The following is a 22031-nucleotide window of genomic DNA, read 5'->3' as shown; positions in this document are numbered from 1 at the left end:
TACAAATGTCTATTCTTAAAGGCTTGTATGTGAGGGTAGGTCCTAGGGATTAAATTTAGGCTGTTAAGCTGTTAAGCTTAGTAACATTTCACCAGCCTGAGATTGTTTTTATTTCTATTTATTTGTATATATATGTGTCTGTATGAGTGCCCATGTGTGTGATTGTGCACTCCTGTGTGCTCAAGGTGGTGGGAGGAGGCATGGGGATCCCTTGGACTGGAGTTACAGTTGTTTGGGCCTCATAATTATGTGGTAACTGCCCCTTACCCTGAGCTACCTCTCTAGGCCTAGAATTAAAATTATATATATTTACATATATATATATAATTACATATTATATATATTTGGTCAGGCATAGTGGCTTATGTCTTTCATTCCTGCATTTGGGAGGCAGAGTCAGGAGGATCTCTGTGAGTTCCAGGCCGGCCTAGTTAACAAATGAGTTTCTGGTTATCCAGGGCTGTATAGTGAGATCCTATCTTCAATAAAAAAAATAGCATTTTTATTAGTTTATTGATAATTTCACACATGCATACAATGTATTTTTTATCATATTTACGCCCCACTGCTCTCCCAGCTCTTTCCAGACCCACCCTCCCAGTATGGTTTTGATACTTTGTGTGTATGCGTGTGGTATTTGTGTATGTACATGTTCAAATGTACAAGTGTGCTTGTGTGTGAAGACCAGAAGTCAATGCCAGATGTCTTCCTCTGTGGCTATCTGCCTTAGAATATTTTTACATTAATTAGCGTGTGTATATGTGCCACAGCACAAATATCCATGCCAGGGGACAACCTGGAAGAGTCATTCTCCCCTGCTTTGTGAGTTCTCAGAATACTAGTGATCAACTTTGGAGGTAGGTTCCCTGATCTGCTGAGCCATCTTACGTGCCCACCACTTTTAAAAAAATTCTTTTTGGCCAGGTGGTTGTGGCACACATCTTTAATCCCAACACTTAGGAGGCAGAAATCTACAGAGTGAGTTTCAGGACAGCTAGGGCTACACAAGAGAAACTCTTGTCTTGAAAAACAAAATTAAATTCCTTTTTGTGCTGAGGATAAATGTAGGTAGACTACCTTGTATACTTGAGTGGAGTTCAGAGGACAACTTTCCTGAGTGGTTCTCATGTCGAAACAGGGTTTTTTATTTTATTTGTATTTATTTATTTACTTTTTTTTTTTTTTTTTGAGACAGGGTTTCTCTGTGTAGCCCTGGCTGTCCTAGAACTTGCTCTGTAGACCAGGCTGGCCTGAAACTCACAGAGATCCCTCTGCCTCTGCCTCATAAGTGCTGGGACTAAAGGGTGCACCACCGCTGTCTGGGTGTGAGGGACTCACGTGTTTCTGCTATGGTGTACTCTGGGAGAAGTGGTCCACAGCTCCTGCCTGATCTGTCTCTGTTTCCTTTGTCTCTCTAGGAATGCTGGGACTGCAGATTCACGCCACCACATCCAGCCTTTTACACGAGGACTTGCCCTCAGGTGGTTAGGCTTTTTCCTGGCAAGCACCTTTACCGGCTGAGCCTTCTCCCTAAACCCTCCACCTTCTTTTTGAGAGAGGATCTCTTATGGCTCTATTCAGCAAGACTAGGCAGCCACCGAGCCCTAGGGAGCCTCGAGTGTCTATCTAACACTTTGTTTATAAACAGTGTTTTGTTCAGCCGTTTACACGGGTGCTGGGGATCCAAACTCAGATTCTCATGCTTGCACGGCAAGCGCTTTACCCACTGAGTTGTCACCTGAGACCAGCTTTTCATTTTTACTGTTAGAATCCAGCCCCAGCGGGTTTCCCTGGAGAACGTATTTACAGTGTTCAGGCTAGAGCCTCTCCCTGGTAAGCTGAGTTTCAGCTAGGCTATCTTTCTACTTCAAGGATTTTTAACGGGTTCTTTCTCATCTTGTTTCATTTCTGCCTATTTCTGCTTAATAATTTCATTTTGGATTGGAAAGTGTGCATCCATTGAGTGTCTGCAACATCACTCAATTTAAAACTTTTCATACCCTTTACAAACTTCTCAAGGAAACTTGAGAACATTTCTGATCTGATGTGAAGGTCAAATCTTTTTCACTGCTAAGGACCTATCTGGGTTGTCTGATTTGGGCCCAAGTTGTTTGGTGTGGCCTCTGGCCTCAACTTGGAGTCCTGGCTCCACACCAAGGATATGCCAGATGGTGGATCTAGTGGTGGGAGCAGCAGACACCTCAGCCATTCTGTGGAATCTCACCTCTGTAGACTGAGAGAGTCTGATAAGGGACTGGGAATGGAACTCCAGACCTCTTGATGAGTTGTACATCCTCTGGGCCATCTGTCCAGCCCCCCCCACCCCCCCACCCTGTTTCTTTATTCCTGGGTATGTCTGTGGGGGTGGGTACATGGGGAGCCTATAAGAAGGGGGTGCTGGATCCCCTGGAGCTGGAGTTACAGGCAGCTGTGAGCCTGCTGTGGGTGCTGGGTTCTCTTGCTCCGGAAGAGCAGAAAGCACTGTTAACCACACAACTGTCTCATCTCTCCAGCCGGCTGGTCTGCCTGTCCATCTGTCTCTCTTTCTCAAGATGGTTTCATGTAGAATAGGCTGGCCTTGTACTATGCTGTCAGGGCAGGGCTGACCTTGAACTTCTGATCCCTGTCTCCACCTTCTGAGTACCCTAATGACTACACTCCACCCTTAGAGACCTCAAGCATGATTGAGACTTTACCTCTACCATCTCCCTTAGGGGCTTCTATTTCTGGTTCCTGGGGATTTGCCAGAATTGGTAACAGCGTCCTTTTTAAAAAGTCATCTTTGTATTTTAAATGTCACGGCTAGGGGGACATGCAAGGGTTTATTTTTGAGTCCTAAGCTCACTTCCTTTTACTGAGGTCAACCCCTCATACCTGGCTTCTTCCCTCCACCTACTGTTGAAACCACCAAAGACAAGGAAGGTCATTGATCTGCCTGTTGCCAATCCAATCCACAGGTGGGCACTGTTCTTCCTCCTAATCTTACTTGACTCATCCTTGGATTTTGACACACCTGACTTCCCTGCTACTTTTTTTTTACTTACTTAATTTATTAACTTTTGCGTTTTTGAATAGGGTTTCATGTTGCCTAGGCTAGCCTTGACCTAGGCCTTGACCTAGGCCTTGACCTCACTGTGTAGCTGAGGACGGCCTTCCACCTCTGACACTATGCCCTTCATCTCAGTCCTGAGATTATGGTGTTCGACCAGGCCTAGTTATTTCAGGTTTTATTTGTGTGTGTGTATGGAATGCAGATCTCTACCACTGAGCTACACCCCGTCCCCCACTCTCTTCTTAAAGTCAGTAGTCTACTTTGTCACTTAGCACACACCTGAATCGCATCCCCTTGTCCTGCTGAAACCCTGATGTGCAGCTCAAAGCTAGAAAGACCTGGCTCTCGGGGTTGGCTCTTACATGCTCTCTGCCCCTTGGCCACACCCTTGTCAAAAGAGAAAACTGTATGTCTAGACTGTATGTTCCTTTCTCTACACCTTCTTTAACTTATGAATATTAGTTTTGTTTTGTTTTCTGAGACAGGCTTTCTTTGTATAGTCCCGGCTGTCCTAAAACTAGCTCTGAAGACCAGGTTGTCCTCAAACAGAGATCCACCTGCTTCTGCCTCCTGAGCCCTTCTGTTCCCCAGCATTTATTTTTTAAAAAGCCTTTACATTTATTTATTTATTGGTTGATTGATTGATTGGTTGATTGTGCTTCTGCTATGTGGATCAGCAGACTTGGCAGCAGCAGGTACCTTTATCTGCTGAGCTACCTTGACAGCATCAGATAATTTTTTTAGCAATCATTTTGAAATGCCACCTTTAGCACATATAAAATTCCTATATGTATTTGAGTTTCTTCTAGACTCTATTTTCAGGTTGTTTTTTAATTAATGAAGTGTGTGTGTATGTGTGTGTGTGTGTGTGTGTGTGTGTGTGTGTGAGAGAGAGAGAGAGAGAGAGAGAGAGCCCATGAATTGTGGATAGAGTTTTATTTCCCTGCTCATTCTGTATCCACATTTCATGTTCTAATCAGTGTAGACCCGTGTCTTCTGTTTGGTGGGCCTGTTCCTCATCTCTGGCTTTCTTTGTCAGAAATCCTCTTGACTAGTTCTTTATACTTGTTTTTATTTTTTCCCTCCTCAAGACAGGGTTTCTCTGTGTAGATCAGGATGGCCTCAAATTCAGAGACATGCTTGCCTCTGCCTCCCAAGTGCTGGGATTAAAGGAGTGTGCCACTACTGCCCAGCTTATGGTATAGATTTTAAGCTTAAAAAAAAAAGAAAGAGAGAAAAAAGAAAGAAAGAAAAAAGGCACTCAAGAAAGAAGAAAAATACCCAGGTGAGGGCTGGGCTTCTTAAAGCTGTGGACATCTTCATCTTTTTTTTTCTTTTTTCTTTTTCTTTTTCTTTTTTCTTTTTTTTAGACATCTTCCTCTTCATAGTAGCTGTATTGTGTTTCTTCAGTGAGAGTTCAGTACATTTTCCAGAATGTACTGATGTAGTGAAACGAATCAGCCCAGAGGCCTGCTGCCCACGAGTTGATGGCCAAGACAGTCAAGAAGACTGACTTCAGGCGTGCCACTCATGGGTCTGGGGGAGATGGCTTACCTGGAAATGTGCAGGCACGGGGACCTCATGTGGGATCCCCAGAAAAGCATGTAAGAGCTTAGGTGGTGGTAGAGACCTGGAGATCCCTAGAACTCATTGGCCAGCAGCCTAGTTGAACTAGTGAAGTCCAGGCTCAGTGGAGACCCCACTCATTAAACACTAACCTTCCCACACGTGAACACATATGTACACATGTGTGTGTTTGTGCTCCTCCCAAAGGAACACAGGTGCATGCACTCATACACATACACACACAGACACATAAATACACACACCCCGACTATTCAAATATAACTGATGTTATTTTGTTTTCTAAGTTTTGGTGTACTTAGCATATTCTTCCTTTTTTCCAGTTAATTAATTAATTGATTACTTTGAGTCAGGTTCTTAGGTACTCCAGGTTGTCTTGGGACTGGCTAAGACCTGAACTCTAAGATTTCCTTCAAACCAATTCTTTTTTGGTGGTATTTTGTTTTAATTTTTCATATTTATTCATTTTGTGTATATAAGTGTTCACATGTGTGTGTATGTCTATGTACTTTTTATGTGCCTGGTACTTGTGGAGGTCAGAAGAGGCACTGGTTCACTGGAGCTGGAGTTATGGACAGTTGTAAACTGCTTTGTGGGAACTGGGATTCCAACTTAGGTCTTCTCCAAGGACAAGAGCTCTTAACCACTGAGTCATCTTTCTAGCCCCTCACCTCAACGCCTTTTCCCTCTTTTGTAGAGTCATATTGTTCGTGTGTCATCTTCCTGTGATAATGGGGATATTGGGTCTCTTCTTGGAGTTTTTTGGTTTTTTTTTTTTTTTTTTTCCGGATTTTTGGATTTGGTTTTTTCGAGGCAGGGTTTCTCTGTATAGCCCTGGCTGTCCTGAAACTCACTCTGTAGACTGGGTTGGCCTCGAACTCAGAAATCCACCTGCCTCTGCCTCCCAGAGTGCTGGGATCACAGGTGTGCACCACCATGCCCGGCTCTTCTTGGAGTTTTTAACCTCATTATCATTAATAATATATAAATATAAATAAATGTATATAATACAATATAATAATATTAAATAAAATATTTAAGGACTAACTCAGAGAACCTTGAGGAGGTTAAAGAAAAACTCCAGACCAGGCAGCTGAACATACTGGCAGCTGACTGGAGGGGGAAAATGGAGAGAGAAGAACCTGTTATTTGGATTAAAGCTGCCATGGAAGTCAGACCCATGTCAACCAAGCAGGTTTGTGGTGGGGAGGGAGCTTTAGAGAAGGAGCAAAGCCTGAAGTGTTGTAGGAACTCTGCTTAGAAAAGGGACAAGAAGACAAAAAGGAAAGGCTATGTTGTTTTAGGAAAGCAGAACAGCAGGTCTGTAACTACTGTGCTAAGGAGTGGGGATGCTGGGAAGGAAAAGGGAAGAGTGGGAATTCTGGGAAAGAAAAGTTAGTAGCAGGGATTCTGGAAGGAAAAGAATGCTATCTCCTTGGTGGGCTAATTATTCCTCCCATTCTTTAGTGTGGCTTAAGGCTATCCTGCCTTTCTGAGGGTGGCTCCTTGGCCAGGAGCTTGACCTGACCAAACTGACGGTTCAGGCAGGTCTCCACCCAGAGGTAGATACCATTTTCTTGGTTAGGAAGCCATAGCCTTTCTTAACAGACAGCAACTCCGGCCCCAGCACTTTGCCCTCCTCTATAGAGCCATGTAGTTCTGTGTCTTGTGTCCCCACATCACCTCAAGCAGCTAGAGAGCCGGTTCTAGACCAAGTCATTGTTTGGATGTTCCCACCATTTCTAACTCAGCCCCTAGAAAATAGAAGGCGCTTAATAAATGATTATGAAGTAACTCAATGAATCTAAAATGCAAAGCATTTCCCCAGAGTTCTGTTAATCTGGAGGCCAAAGTCTCAGAAAGTGTGGTTGAACTTTAACGTTTCCTAGGAGTGCTAGATAAAATGTAGCTCTGGCTCCCCCTGCCTTCCATGGTGGGTGGAGTAAATTAACAGTTCAAGATGGTCTGCTTGTATTAAATTATTTCCCGGAGTAGGCTACAGCCATTTACAGCCTGAACAGACTCTCTGGTTGTTTGTTTATTTGCCCTTTGGTTTATTTTCCTCTTCCTGTCCTTTTAAGGCACAGCCCGAATGACATAATTTCCTTTTTTACTCACCCGAAGCACAGGCCTGTGGCTTCCCCTCCTGTTAGAGGTCAACTTTCCAGAAAGTTTTGAGCTTAAGGGAATCAGATCTGTCTTAATAAAACTCTTAAAGCCTAACCTCAGGTTTCTGCTGCTTTGTTTTTTTAAGAAAGGATCTTGCTGTGTAGCTCAAGTTGGTCTCAAATGGACAGCCCTCCTGCCTTAGCCTTCCCAGTGCCCGGGATAACAGGCTTGTGTCACCATGCCTGGCTCAGCCTTGTTTCTGTTGTCCCTTATTTCTAACTGAACATCATGAAGGCTTCAATAACTGGAATCACTGGAGTTTAAGAATTAAGTTCTGTGATGATAATAAAAAGCTCAGATCATTTAAAAATAGTGCTCCCTGAAGCCCCTGTCCCAAAGGGGGCCTGGGATGGACCACCTTTGGTTAATTTTGTTTTATGGAAACTTGTTCTTTTGCATATTCTTTTCAGGTGTTAAGTAGAAAGGCTATGGGCTGGGGAGCTCTGTGGTAGTGCTCTGAAAAAAAAAGAGAGGGTGGTGTGGGGGTGGGGAGGAAGGCAAGTCATGTGACTTGATTTATACTATGCCAACCACCTAGGTTTCAAGTTACCTTTTTTTTTCTTTATGCACGTGCATTTGGGAGCCAGAGGACTATGTGGGTCTTTCTCAGTGCTCCCTTGCGTGTGTGTGTGTGTGTGTGTGTGTGTGTGTGTGTGTGTTTGAAATGGGGTTTCTTGGCTGTTCTAGAACTCCATCTGTATATACCAGGTTAGCCTCAAATTCAAAGAGATCTGTCTGCCTCTGCCTTCAAGCGCTGGGATTAAAGGTGTGAGCTGCCATCAACTCTCTCTCTCTCTCTCTCTCTCTCTCTCTCTCTTTCTCTCTCTCTCTCTCTGTGTGTGTGTGTGTGTGTGTGTATAGCCCTGGCTGTCTTGGAACTCACTCTGTAGAACAGGCTGGCCTCGAACTCAGAAATCTGCCTGCCTCTGCCTCCCAGAGTGCTGGGTCTCTCTCTTTCAAGAGCAAAGTTTCATGATTCCTGGTATCCCAAGGAAGGACATAAGCATCTAATTAAACTGCAGCATACATTGGAAACAATGCTTCAGCTCCTGCCCAACGAAGACAGTTCTAGGGTGGGGGAGGGGAAGTGGCCCAAACCGTTGTGAGCAAGCCCTGCGCCCCAGAGGAAAATCTAAGCATGGTAATGCAGCAGCTCAAGTCTGACTCTTGGCAGCTCTGGGTCTTGCTTTAAAGGTATTTCCTGTTCCCTGCCATCTCAGCCTCATGAAACACTCATTTCTGGAAGGTTCTGCCCAGCTTGCATTTCCTCAGGGAGGCTCCATCCCATTACTGGCTTCTTGGGACCCTTGCAAGCTGAGTTATGCATCCCACTGGAAGACACAGGGGCTCTGCACCACAACCTTCCGACGCGCCCCGGCCTGTGGAGGGTCAGACATGGGTTCCAGTCCTAGCTCTTCCTTCTGTGAACAGAGTGTACTTCAAGTTGAACTTGAAAATTGAGTGAGAGTTTAATTTCTATCATTGTAAAATGGGGATAATTAATTGATTGTACTGTGTTTCTGTGAGGATTTCTCTGATGTTGAAATTCCCAAAGATAAAAATCTTTAAAGTTTGAAAATCTCAAATGATTAAAATCCCAAAAGATTAATATGCAGAATGATGAAATCCTATGAGCCAACAATCACAAAGGATTATATAAGGCTGGCGAGACACCTTAGCAGGACCAAGCTGCTTGTCGGGCAGGCCTGATGACCTGAGGTCTGGTCCCAGAACCCAGGTAAAAAGCCAGATGCGGTGGCGTAGATCGACAATCCTAGCACACCTATGGCAGGATGGAAGAGGGAGACCACAGAATCGGCTGGAGGCTCCAGGCCAGCCAGCCTGGAGCCCTGCTCTTCAGCAGAAACAGCAAGAGACTCCAACTCCACAAGGTGGGGGGCAAGAACTGCCCACTGGGGGCTGGGGAAATGGTGGTTCAGTTCACAGCACCCTCTGCTCTTCCAGACGAGTTGGGTTCAACTCATAGCACTCATGTGGCCCTTCAAACCATCTGTAATTCTGTAATTCTAGTCTTTTGGGATTTTCTGGCCTGTAAGGGCACCAAGCTTAGACACAAATGCAGACATTCAAAGACTTTTTTTTCTTTTTTCTTTTTTTTTTTTGATTTGGTTTTTTCAAGACAGGGTTTCTCTGTATAGCCCTGGCTGTCCTGGAGCTCACTCTGTAGATCAGGCTGGCCTTGAAGTCAGAAATCTGCCTGAGTCTGCCTCCCAGAGTACTGGGATTACAGGTGTGTGCCACCACCGCCTGGCTCAAAGACTCTTTAAAAAAAAAAAAAGAAAAGAAAAAGAAGGAAAGAAGGAAAGAAAGGAAGAAAGAAAGAAAGAAAGAAAGAAAGAAAGAAAGAAAGAAAGAAAGAAAGAAAGAAAGAAAAGAACTGACTTTGGAAATTGTCTTCTGACTTGAGCGTACAAACACACACACACACACACACACACCCACACACACACACACACACACACACACGCTCTTTGAGTTAGGGTCTGCATGGCAGGAATGGGATGAGTTTCAGAGAAATAGCGATGTCCTGAGCATCAGGAATAGTATTCCCTGGCATTATTTTTATAATTTGCTATGTTATGGAAAGGTAAAGTTATCTTTGCACTATTTTCCACACATGTTGTGTTCTAACACACTGTGCATTTTTTTGACTCAGTGACGGTACATTCTCTAAATGCTGCATTTGTTAGTGAGCATTGTGTGCACATGTGCAAAAAATGTTGACACTTCCTCAGTAAATGGAACAGTGTCCTTTTTGTATATCTGTTTGTGAAAGACTTTGGATGGCTACATAGGTGGTGGTGACCCACCCATGTTTTCATATCCCCCTTGTCTACAGACTTGGGTGTCTGTCACAGTGTTTCATATGAGTGCCACATGCTTACCAGCTTTAGAGATGTGCATTATGTTTAGTTTCAGACCCCAGAACTTGGGACTGAGGTGTAGCTTACATACCAAAGCAGAGTTGGCCTCCAGGTTCTCCCAGCATCCCTCAGTCCCTGCCTGGCACACCCTGCCCCCAAGAGAGAACTTTCCAGCCCTGGCGCTGGGCTGCCCTTCCCCCAGAGGCTCTTCCCTATATAATCCAGACATTTTGCTCTCTCCTCTATCCCTTCACTTCTTTTCTCTCTCTGAGAGTGTACCCTTTCTCTCTTTCTCTTCCCCCTCCCCTGCCCCTTCCCACGGTGACTTCCCAGTCCTCTGTCCTTGGGGCCAGAGAACGTGTCCAAGAGCAGCTTCCCAATAAATCTGCATTTAACATGATCTAATCTGGCTTGAATCTTAAAATGTAAAGCTTTGTTTTTTGTTTATTATTTTTATTTTGCAATAGTGTCACTATGCAGCCCTGGCCTAGAATTCACTATGTGAATTGGTCTCAAACTCACAGACGTCTCCTTACCCCTATCTCCTGAGTTCTGGGATTAAAGCATGCCATCCCCATGTCTTGAGTGTAGAGGTTTGATCTTTTGGGGTCTCAACAGTTCAGATGATGAGTTCCCGGCCCTGCCTTTTGGGTTTGAAAGTGCTCTAATGTGAGGGACTTAGATGAGGAGCAGGTTGTAAGTGGAGGTGATGGGCAGACTGGAGCAGACGTGTCACACGATTACTTCCTCCCTGCCTTACAGTGATAACATCTGACCCACACATCAGACGTTTGCCCTCCTGCCAGAAGTCCTGCGTGATTGTGGCCTCCGTTTCCTCATCTGTAGCCTGCTCTATAGTTTCACAATCTGTGAGGAGGGAGTTCTGAATTCGAACAGAAGTTCCTCTTGCTATGGTGTCACACAGCACATTTATTTTTAACGTGACAATCAGACCTATGAAAATGAGCCGCATTTTCTATGAGTCAGAGGCACTGACTGGCCTTGGGTTTGCACTTGTCTTTAGGAAGCCAGTGACTGCTCGGTGGGTGAGCACTACAGACCAGAATTGTGCCGTGCTTGACTGGAAAGCTGTGGAGAGTTGTGATGAGACTCCTATTTCCTGCAGCTCAGGGCCATCTATGCCCCTCTGTCACTCAACTCACTCCCCTTTCAGTTGCAGGTGGATGACTTTGATGACTTATGAGACAAGGAGGGCACTACAGCAGGACCAACCACACGGGTGGCCTAGCAGTGACCGCCTTCAGCAGATGGCATTAGATAGCTCAGGCAGGCTGGAGCGGTTAAGAGGACTGACGCTCTTCGAGAAAACCTGGGTCAGTTCCCAGTATCTGCATGGTGACTCACAACCACCTGTAACTCCAGTTGCAGGGAACCTGAGACACTCTTTTGGCTCTTTGGACACCAGGCATGTACCTGGTACACGTGGGCAAAATACACATTCATGGGAAAAAAATAACAGCTTCAGGTAACAGGTCATTTCATTTACTTGTGTATGTTTGTAGTTGATATTTCTTGTTGCCATGTTTGTATAAATATATCTTTTGGGGCTGGAGAGATGGGTCAGAAGTCAGGAGTGCTTGCTGCTCTTATAGAAGACTTTAGCTTAGATACTAACACCCATGTCTGACAGCTCAAAACCACCTGTAACTCCAGTTTCAGGGTCTGCACTGCCTTCTTCTCGTCTCCACTGGCATTTGCACACGTGGGGAGCATACACAGATATATTGTACACATAATACAAACAAAAATCAAGGCCGGGCAGTGGTGGCACATGCCTTTAATCCCGCACTTGGGAGGCAGAGGCAGGCAGATTTCTGAGTTCCAGGCCAGCCTGGTCTACAGAGTGAGTTCCAGGACAGCCAGGGCTATGGACAGCCAGGGCTACACGGAGAAACCCTGTCTCCAAAAAACAAAAACAAAAAGACAAAAAGCAAAAATCAATCTGCAAACAAACAACAAACAAGCAAACAAGCAAACCCAGCAGCCTGCCAGGTCTGGTGGCACACGCCTTTCATCCCAGCACTTGGGACATAGAGGCAAGTGAATCTCTGAGTTTGAAGCCAACCTGGTCTACACAGTGAGTTCCAGGACAGCCAGAGCTACATAGTGAGACCCTATCTCAAAGAAATAAAATAAAAACAAAACCATCAATAGTTGTACACAGAAAATGAACAACCCCCCCCCACACACACACACACGGAACTTTCCAGCCCCGAGGTGGGTGTCAGTGTTGGCTCTGCCTGGCACAGGGCAACCGCAGCACTCAGGCGTCCGCTTTCAAGTGTTCGGCTGTAACCCTGTGGCTACGTGGCTCCTTAGACCACAGACAGCCTGTAGGTGCATTTTGTTTGGCTCTATAGAGCTATGTTTTCCATTTTAAGGTTGAATTGAGGGGCTGAGGCTGCGGCTCAGTTGGGAGAGAGCTTGTCTACACACGCGTAAGGTTTAATTCCCAGCGCTGAAAAACCCAGGTGTGCTGGCCCACATCGGTAATCCCAGCCCTCAGGATTCCATAGCCAGTCTTGTTTCAAGGTTATTTAAGTCCAAGATGGTTCTGTGTGAGCAAAGAAACACTCTCCAACTTCCAATGGAATTGATGTTCAACTTACTAAATTCATACACTTTGTGAATAGAACATAGAAAAACGTTTAAAAAACGTTTAAACCATGTTTCTGGGCTTGGGATGTTGTTCAATTGATAAAGTGCTTGATTAGCTTGCACAGACTCTGGGGTCCCCAGCACCACACCATAAGGCACAGGCCTATGATCCTAGCACTTAGGAGGAAGTAGAGGCAAGATCAGAAATCCAAGGTCATGCTCATACATACTGAGTTGGAAGCCCAGTCTAGGCTATGTGAGCCCCTATCTTTGAAAACAAAACAAATAACACCCCCATTTCTCCATTTAAATTCTGATTATGAATTATAATTTGGATGAAGTAATAGAAATCCCAATTCAGCTGGGTAGTGGTGGTGGATACTTTATTCTCAGTACTCAGGAGGCAGAGACAGGCAAATCACTAAGTTTGAGGCTAGCCTGGTTTACAGAGTGAGTTCCAGGACAGCCATCAGGATATACAGAGAAACCCTGTCTTGTAAAAAACAAAACAAAACAAACAACCCCAAACCAAAACCGAAAAAACCCCCAAAAAACCAAATAAACAAAAAACAAAAAACAAAAAAAACCGGGCAAATACTTAGATTATTGTTAGGGATTATTCTGGTTTAGTAAAGTAGTGGTTGTAGGTTTTCCTTCAATAATCATGACATCACTGGCATTGAGTAGTTATCTAGATTTCTAGGACCTTTCTGTTGAGTGGGTTCATTTTCATATATATTTTTTAAAGATTTTATATGTGTGTGTGTGTGTATGTACACAAGTGTGCAGGTGATCTGGGAGACCACAGGCACTGGATCTCTTGGAGCTGCAGTAGTTGGTAGTTGTAAGTCACCTGATGTGGGTGTTGGAAATTGCATTGGAGTTCTCTGGAAAAGCAGGACGTGCCGCTCAGTGTTAGGATTACAGGTGTGCAAGGGGTGCATCACAACCACCTAGCTTTTTTTCTGTTCTTAATTTAAAAATCCCCCCCCCTCATCTCTTCTCTATCACCCTGACTGATCCTTTAATTTTTCCTGGTCTGTACACTGTACCTTGTAGTCAGTCTTTTACTACTCTGTGGGTTCTTCTTTCCTCCCGCCTTTATTCCCTCCCCCTTAGTTCACCTCCTATCACTAGATAAGAGAGGACAGAGGGGAAAGGAAAGCACTCCCTGAGGAGAGCCAGGGCCTGACATGGGAGCAACTTCACAGTTAGACTGCCTCCTCCTGATTAGGGACGTTTGAATTCCTTAGGGCAAGTCTGATCTTTGAAGTCAGGATATCTAATGTCTTTTTGTTGTTTCTTCTTTGTGGATGATTACCTAACTACAACCAACAACCAATCACCAGCCAACTACCAACAACCCACCAACAACTTACAAAGTGACTCTTGGGGCCCTAGCATTTATATAAAGTTCCCAGAATTCCCAATGTCACACAATTGCAGAAACTATCTGCATCTGGCAAAACCGTGCCCTGTTAGAGCAGGAGGCAAATCATAGTCGGCTGCTGTGGTTCAAAGCAGCCCCATATGCCCACGCCTGGGATTATAATGAAAACGTGTAGCTGTGGTCTGGCTGACCTGGAACTCTGTAGACCAGGCTGGCCTCGAACTCAGAAATCCGCCTGCCTCTGCCTCCCAGAGTACTGGGATTACAGGCGTGCGCCACCACTGCCTGGAGTAGCTTCTCATCTGGTACAAGAGATTCTCCCAGCCACTAGGCAGACTCTTGTATATGTCCATGCTTAACAGTCTCAGCACAGTAATAACTCAAGATTAATGTGTGCTTTATTGGTTTCCTGATCAAGTCTGATTTAAATATTGTTCATTTATTTATTTCATATTTAATTAGGGTCTTCCAAAAAAGACTTTACATTGGAATATAACACAGATCATTCATAAATAGTCAGGGTGTAGATGTGTGCGGCTGACTGGAAAATGAGTCTCACAGTTGAAGATTCGATTTATTTTGGACCTAAAATGAATTCAAACAAATTTGCATCGATAAGGCTGTTCTGAATGACACTAGTGACTCAAATCAGAACCCTGAAGAAGAAGATGTCACAGTAATAGATTTGAGGAAGGGTTAACGCGAGGGAAGCAGTCAGTAGAAGTTACAATTTTGTATTAGACTCAAAATAACAGCATCAGGTAAAAGTGGACTTTTAATGCAAAGCAGAAGCTTTAAAAGAAAAAGTGGGGACAGCAGTGATGGCTCGGGGGCTAAGAGTACACTCTGCTCTTCCAAGCTGGGCACCCGCACTGGGAGGCTCACAGGTAAGGCAAGTTCCAGGAGAGCCCAACAACCCTGGCTGCTGCAGACACCTGTACATGTGTGAACACACTCACGTGAACACATACATACATGTAATTAAATCTTTAAAATAAAAGAAGAAAAAGTGTGCCCTGCCCAGACTCCATGTTCTGCTGCCAGTACTTGCCCTTGAGTTGTCATGCTCACCAGTCAGCTGGATTCCACAGTCTACCTCAGAAGATAGTGGACACCAGGGTTTCGAAGCCGGCTGTGGTGGCTCACACCAGCAACCCCAGCGTTTGGAATACTGAGGCAGGAAGAGCGCAGGTTTGAAGCTTGGAAGACTTGATATCAACAGAAGCAAAACCTACAACAAAACAAGCTATGGGGCAGGGGGTGGGGGGAAGAAATGAAGGCTGTTTGAAGCATAGCCTGGAGGAAGGGAGAGTCAGGTAGGGAACTGTGAAAAGAGTGCTAAGAAAAAAATATCTGAGCAGGGTGTAGTGGGTCACACCTGTAACTCTAATATAGAAGGCAGAGAAAGGTGTGCTGCAGATTTGAGGCTACCTTGGTTTTATAATGAGTTCTGAATCAGCCAGAGCAACATAGCAAGATTCTGTCTAATAAACCAACCAACCAACAAGCAAGCAAACAAAAGAACACCAACAAAAGCCCCAATCCAGGGGCTGGAGAGATGGTTCAGCAGTTAGGAGCTGCTCCTCCAGAGGTCTTGAGTAAAATTCCCAATAACCACACTGTGGCTCAAAACCAACTGTAATTGGATCTGATGCCCTTTTCTGGTGTGTCTGAAGAAAGTGACAGTGTACTCACATACATTTAATTAATTAATTAATTAACCAATCTTTGGTAAAAAAACCAAACCAAGAATTAAAGAAAATAAACCAAACCGAGGCACAGTGGCATGCTGCCATATGTACTTGGAAGACAGAGACAGGAGGATGCGATTTTGAGAAAAGCCAGGAAGATGTAGTGAGTTCTTCAAGGCTGGTGCCTGGATCACACACTATTTAGGAAGATCCCATGTCAAAAAGCAACAACAGGAACAAAACAGTTGGAATTGATGATCACTACGTTACTCATTCCTGAACTTTCCTAGCACTTTTAACTTTAAAACCAATATCTTCCAACTCCCACTCCTGACAGACTGGGCAGGGCTGACAGATAGCAAAAATCAGCTGCTGTGGTGAAAAGTGAGGTGTGACCGCTACAAGCCTCACTGGAGGTTCCATTGGCACCTTTCCTTTGCTGTCACTGAATACTGTAGGTTAGATGTTACAGAAAGACAATGTTTATTTGCCTCCTGACTGACAAGATTGGGAAGTTCAGAGTGGGAGGCCACATCTGGTGAGGTCCTTCCTGCTGGTGGATTTCCAAGGGATGGCAGAGCCTAATATGGTGAGGCAGAATTCAAGTTCGTGTTTCTTCCTAAGAAGCCACAGTCCCAAAGTATAGCGCCCCACCCTTACAGCCTCATCTAACTTTCATTGCAGTGTGAAGGTCTCATCCCCAGTGACACAGTTGAGTAAGGATTCCCTCTTACTGCCTAACTTCACAGTAACATTTCAACATGGCATGGTTTTGTTTTGTTTGGGGGTCAGGTTCTTAGGTCGCTCAGGCTGGCCTCAAACTTACAGTGCAGAGTGACCTTTAACTGTTTTCCTACCTTCACCTCCAGAGTATGGGGACAATAGGTATGTGCCACCAAGCCTGGTGTACATGGCACGGGGAATCAAGCCCATGCCTTTTCTAACGCCAGCTTAGCACTATACCGGCGGAATGACATCCCCACCCTTCAGAATGAGTTCCAGAAGGGCACATTCAACTTATTCGTTAAAGAATGTTTACTGAAGCCCCTGATAAAGCCAAAGAGCTCTCTCAAAACCAAACCAAACCAAATCAAACCAAATCAAACCAAACAGGAGCTGAAGCAAAGACAGGAAACACCGACTGAATAATCCCTGGGGGCCACAAAGAGACCAGGGGGAAGAGGGTGTGGTAGTGTGGTAGCAGGGTGGCTAGTCAGTTAGGTGTTCTGCACACAGAGGGGCTGACCCACCCCTGTGTTTCCTGGTACGGCTTTTCCAGTAGATTAGAAAATAAAAAGGGCTACATACATATCAAGACCCTGTCTCAAAGCAAAACCAAGCCAACCAACCAACCAACCAAAACCAAACCAACAGCAAAAGCAAGCAAACAACCCAGTTTGGAAGGAGTGTGGGACCAGGCTGCTAGTGGCTAGGAAGACCTTGGCTCTTTCTGGCTATCTTAGCCTCTTTCATGGCTTTTGATTCATCCCTTCTTTCTTTAAAAACATTTTTTTGTTTTGTTTTGAGATAGGTCTCATTACATATCCCTGGCTAGCTTGGAACTAACTCACTCACTATGTAGACCAGGCTGGCCAGGAACTCACTATGTAGACCAGGCTGGCCTGGAACTCGCTGAGATCTGCCAGGGTTCTTTCTTTAAGCCATGCCTTGTGGCCTGGTGTTCCCTAGGATTCTTCTCTACAACTCTAGTCTCATCTGTCCACTTTCTCTGACTGATCTCACTCATCCACATGAACGTCATACCTGAGCTGGCCTTACCCATAATCCATCATGCCACACCCTTGCCTCTGACCACAGGCGCTTCCTCAGGCTCTGCCTCCGCCCTCTGTGGTATGTGGTCTGCTATCCTGATTTCTGTACCTTTGGCTTATACTCTTCTCCCTTCCTCTATGTCTGGTACTCCATTTGAGGCCTTCATGGCTTCCCTGACTCCTGGTATCATTTACTGTGGTATAAAATGCGTACAGCATAAACTTTACCCTCTTCAGTCTCTGCACCTGACTGAATGTACCGCATGGTGTGTATAGATCAAATTGTACTTCTCCATTCATAAACTTATGCAAACTTAGGCTGCTTCTTTCTCTTGATTACTATGAATAACAAGGAATGGGCATGTTAGTATATGCCTATCATCCCAGGAATCCAGAGGCAGAGGCAGGAGGATTGTCATGAGTTCAAGACCAACCTGAGCTACAAAGTGAGTTCAAGGCTATATATATATACATACATACATACATACATACATACATACATACATACACACACACACACACACACACACACACATATATATATATATATATATATATATATATATATATATATATATATATATATATAATGAGATTCTGTCTCCAATAAACAAATAAAGGGTATGAAAGATGGATAGCTCAATGATTAGGAACATATCTCTTGCAGAGAGTTCAAGTTGAGTTGTTAGCTTTCGTGTTGGGCAGCTCAGAGCCACCTGTCACTTCTGACTGCTCAGGCATTTGATCTCAAATTAGTGTACCAACATGATTGAAAAATAATAAAAAATATGAGTTTACAAAAACTATATCTTGTTTTTAATTCATTTAATTGTTTTTAGTGTGTGTGGCCATTTTCAGTTCTTTTGGACTTGTAAACAGAAGTGGAATTGCTAGGTTATGGTAATCTATTTTTAACTTTTTGAGGAACTACCATTACAGTTCTGTAAAAGTATCTGTACCGTGTTATACTCTTAACAACACTGCACAAAAATTACAGTTTCTTCTGAAGCACTTTTATTTTCTGTTTTCTTTCCCTCTTCTGGTAGTTAGCAGCCTAATGGTATAGGAATGTGACTCAGTTTCCAAGTTCATTTCCTAAGGATTAGTACCATTTTACCTATTGGAGAAATCTGTGCTTGTGCCCTTTGGATCTTTGAGTTGAGTTGTCTAGCTTTTCTGTTGTTAAGATTTAGGAATGTAAACAAATATTGTGAATATTAAAGCCTTATCAGAGATGTAAAACTTACAGACTTATATTGATGCTGACCGTTTGTTTTTGTCACAGGGTATCACTACCTGGCTGTCCTAATCTTGCTATGTAGATCACATCCAACTGATGCCGCCTTAAAAAAAATTAATTGTATTTCTCTCTGTGTGTGCATCTGTGTAAGGGAACCTGTGGAGCCCAGAAGAGGGCATCAGAACCACTGGATCTGGAGTGAGGAGCAGCTGTGAGCCACCTGACATGGGTGCTGGGAACTGAACTCAGGTCCTCAGCAAGAGCAGGAAGTACTCTTAGCCACAGAACCAACTTTCCAGGCCTGATACTGATACTGACTTTAAGAAATATTTATTGATTGATTTTGTGCATTTAGGCCATGCATGCCACGGTGTGAATGTGGAAGTCCAAGCACACTTTGCAGGAGCCAATGCTCGTGTCTGTAGTAGGATTGAACTTGGGTCCTCGGGCTTCATTGGGTGTAACCTTACGTTTTACTGTTCTGATGCTTTGCTTTGATACAATTTTTGTTTTGTTTTTGTTTCTGAGATAGGGTTTCACTATGTAGCCTTGGCTGTCTTGGAACTTACTCTGTAGACCAGGCTGATCTTGAACTCCTAAAGATTTGGGCTTCTGCCTCCTGAGTTCTGGGATTAAATGTATGTGTAAGCACTGCCCATCTTGATTTTTAAATTAAAGTTAAATTAAGATTTTAAAATTAAATTTCTATAATTTATTTCCATTGTGTGTGTATGTGTGAGATTCTTGCCTCCATCTCCCAAGTACCGAGATGACAGGCATGTGCCGCCCAACATATTTCTTTTTTTTCCAAACATATTTCTAAATTAATTTTTTGGGTTATTCAATACAGGGTTTCTTTGTGTAGCCCTGGCTGTCCTGGAACAAGGACATTGGAACATTCTTCCTTGTCAAGAATCAAGGGGCTTAGGTCATAAAATGCTGATTTGTGGGATAATTAAAATGGAGGTCTGGGTAAATGATTGAATTGATATATAAATAAAAGACTGAGTTGTGGTCTAGTCTAGTTCTGTAGACCACACTGACCTCAAACTCACAGAGCTCTTCCTGTCTCTACTTCCTTAGTGCTGGGATTAAAGACATGTACTACCATTGCCCAGCTTCTAAGTTTGCCAAGTCTTGGGGTCCTCCATGACTGCAGAAGGGACAGTATGTCATGGTTTCCACCCCAGCAGAACATGAGCCTCCACAAGTGTTGATACTTGTTGTAGGTAGAAGTTTGTTTGTATAATAATAATAATAAATAATAATTACATATATTTACTTTATGTTTCTCCTTTGGGGGAATGTCCTCCCTGCCAATGACTCCATGTTAATGACTCCATGATAATTAGAAACAGCATGAGTCTGGGAGGCAAGACTGTGTTCCTCAGCAAAATGGTAATGCTGTGACCTTCAGGATGACCCTTAAGGCCATGGGAAAGAACTCTGAAAACATGAGTTCAAGAATAGTTTCTCAACCATGTAACATATAAGGATGCAATATAAATTGTATGAAGGACTTCATAGACCTAAAAGAACTGAGTCAAATGCACTAATGAGCAGGCTTGTCGGAAGATATTAGGGAAGGAGATAAAGAGATTTAGGGAGTGGTGATCTCAGGATGGGATCCCACCCAGCGAGCTTATTGTTTGTGCTTACAAAGGCAGGCAGATTTCTGAATTCATTTGTAATGTTAAAAAAATGTACTTGCTGTCTTTTTCTAAGAATCAAGGGGCTTAGGTCATAAAATGCTGATTTGTGGGATAATCAAAATGGAGGTCTGGGTAAATGATTGAATTGATATATAAATAAAAGACTGAGTTGTGGTCTTTGAGAGATGAGATGTCTAGAGAGCTATTGCATTCTTCTTTTTTTTTTTTTTTTTTTTTTTTTTTTTGGAATTTGTCTGGTGGGCTTTCTGACTCTGGTCAGAAAAACCAAGAATTTTTCTATCAGGTTTTCTGACTTTGGTGGGAAAACCCAAGAGCTATCTAGAGATCTATCTAGAGCACAGAGCTGTCTCAAGCAGAGAGCTGTCTAGAGGACCATCTCAAGCAGACTACAGAGCTGTCACTAACTTGGAGTTGTTTCTTCTGTTGCTTCCAAACACCCCTTCCTTAGTACTCCTGACCAAGCCGAGGCTGGTCCTTGACATAGTTTTTTTCCCTTTGCTTTTGTTTTTCCTTGAGACAGGGTCTCATGTATACTAGGATGACCTCAAATTCACTGAGTACCTGAATAGGACTTCAAACTTTGGATCTTTCTGCTTCCTTGTGTGAAGATGCTGGCGTTATAGGCATGTGTCACCATGCTGGGTTAGGGCAGTGCTGGGGTGGAACCCAGGACTTTCTGCATGCTACACAAACACTGAGCTAGTTCCTCAGCCTCTCTGAGTTATTTTTTTTTTCCGAGACAGGGTTTCTCTGTGTAGCTCTGGTTGTCCTGGAACTTACTCTGTAGACCAGGCTGGCCTCAAACTCAGAAATCTGTTTGCCTCTGCCTCCCAAGTACTGGGATTAAAGACGTGTGCCACCACTGTCTAGCAATTTGTTTAATTTTTATTTTTTTATGTCTATGAATGCTTTGTCTACATATATGTTATGAATACCACATGCATTTCTGGTGCCCATGGAAGTCAGAAGAGGGCATCAGATCTCTTGAAATTGGAGTTCCTTATTATTGTGAGCCACTATGTAGGTGCTGGGAACAGAACTTGGGTCTTGTGCAACAAGTGCTCCTAACCACTGAGCTATTTCTTCAGTCCCACTAAGTTAGGCTTGACCGCACTATCTTTGTCTACTATTATCCTAAGTAAAAGTGACAATGGCAGGCCACCTTGCATTGGCCCTGACCTTACAGGAAAAGTTTTCATTTTCACACCATTAGGTAAGATGTTTGTTGTAGGATTGCCTGGGTACAGACTGAGTGTCCGCTGAAAATGTCACTCTGCCTGCAAAAGCAAAAGAAAACAAAGCAAAAACCAACCAAATACCCAAATAACCAAAACAAACACACAAATAAACAAAACAAAACAACAACAAACCCCCCTCGGTCTGAACACTGTTCTATATCCTCTTTCGTCTCTCACATTTTTTGTGGTTGCTGTTTCTTCTTCCATACCTCTGCACATGCAGCTCAGACCCTCTTACAGAATGTCCTTCCTTCTTCCCTGAAGCCATCTGTGACCTTTCACAGACTCAAAGCTCAGCTCTCACCTCTGATAAGCTTTTGCTGACTGCCCTTACTTCTGTCCTCAGAGGACTGAGCTGGCTGGTATATTCTTCCTTCAAGTGTTCAGTGCGATGTACACCTGGCCTAGGTCTCAGGGGACAACCGTTACATTGAGACCTTGCACAGAACAAGTCTTTGATGGGCTGTCCTGCTTCACTTTCCCGTTATTTAAAGGTGTGGTTTAGGCTCATCTCCATCTTCAATGAAACAGCCAACCCCAAGGCTTGTGTTCTTGTTATAGAAGCTTGTGCACGTGTTATAGAAGCTGTGTATTTGTTATCAGAACGATTATGCCAGACCGGAGGCTGAGGCAGGAGGATCACTACAACCTGAGGCCACCCTGGGCTATGAGTAATAGCTAGCTAGGGTTATCAAACACCCTGTTTAAAAATACCAAA

The sequence above is a fragment of the Apodemus sylvaticus genome, chromosome 1 (assembly GCF_947179515.1).
Source record: "Apodemus sylvaticus chromosome 1, mApoSyl1.1, whole genome shotgun sequence".
Classification (NCBI taxonomy): domain Eukaryota; kingdom Metazoa; phylum Chordata; class Mammalia; order Rodentia; family Muridae; genus Apodemus; species Apodemus sylvaticus.
This window is presented reverse-complemented; position numbering follows the sequence as displayed.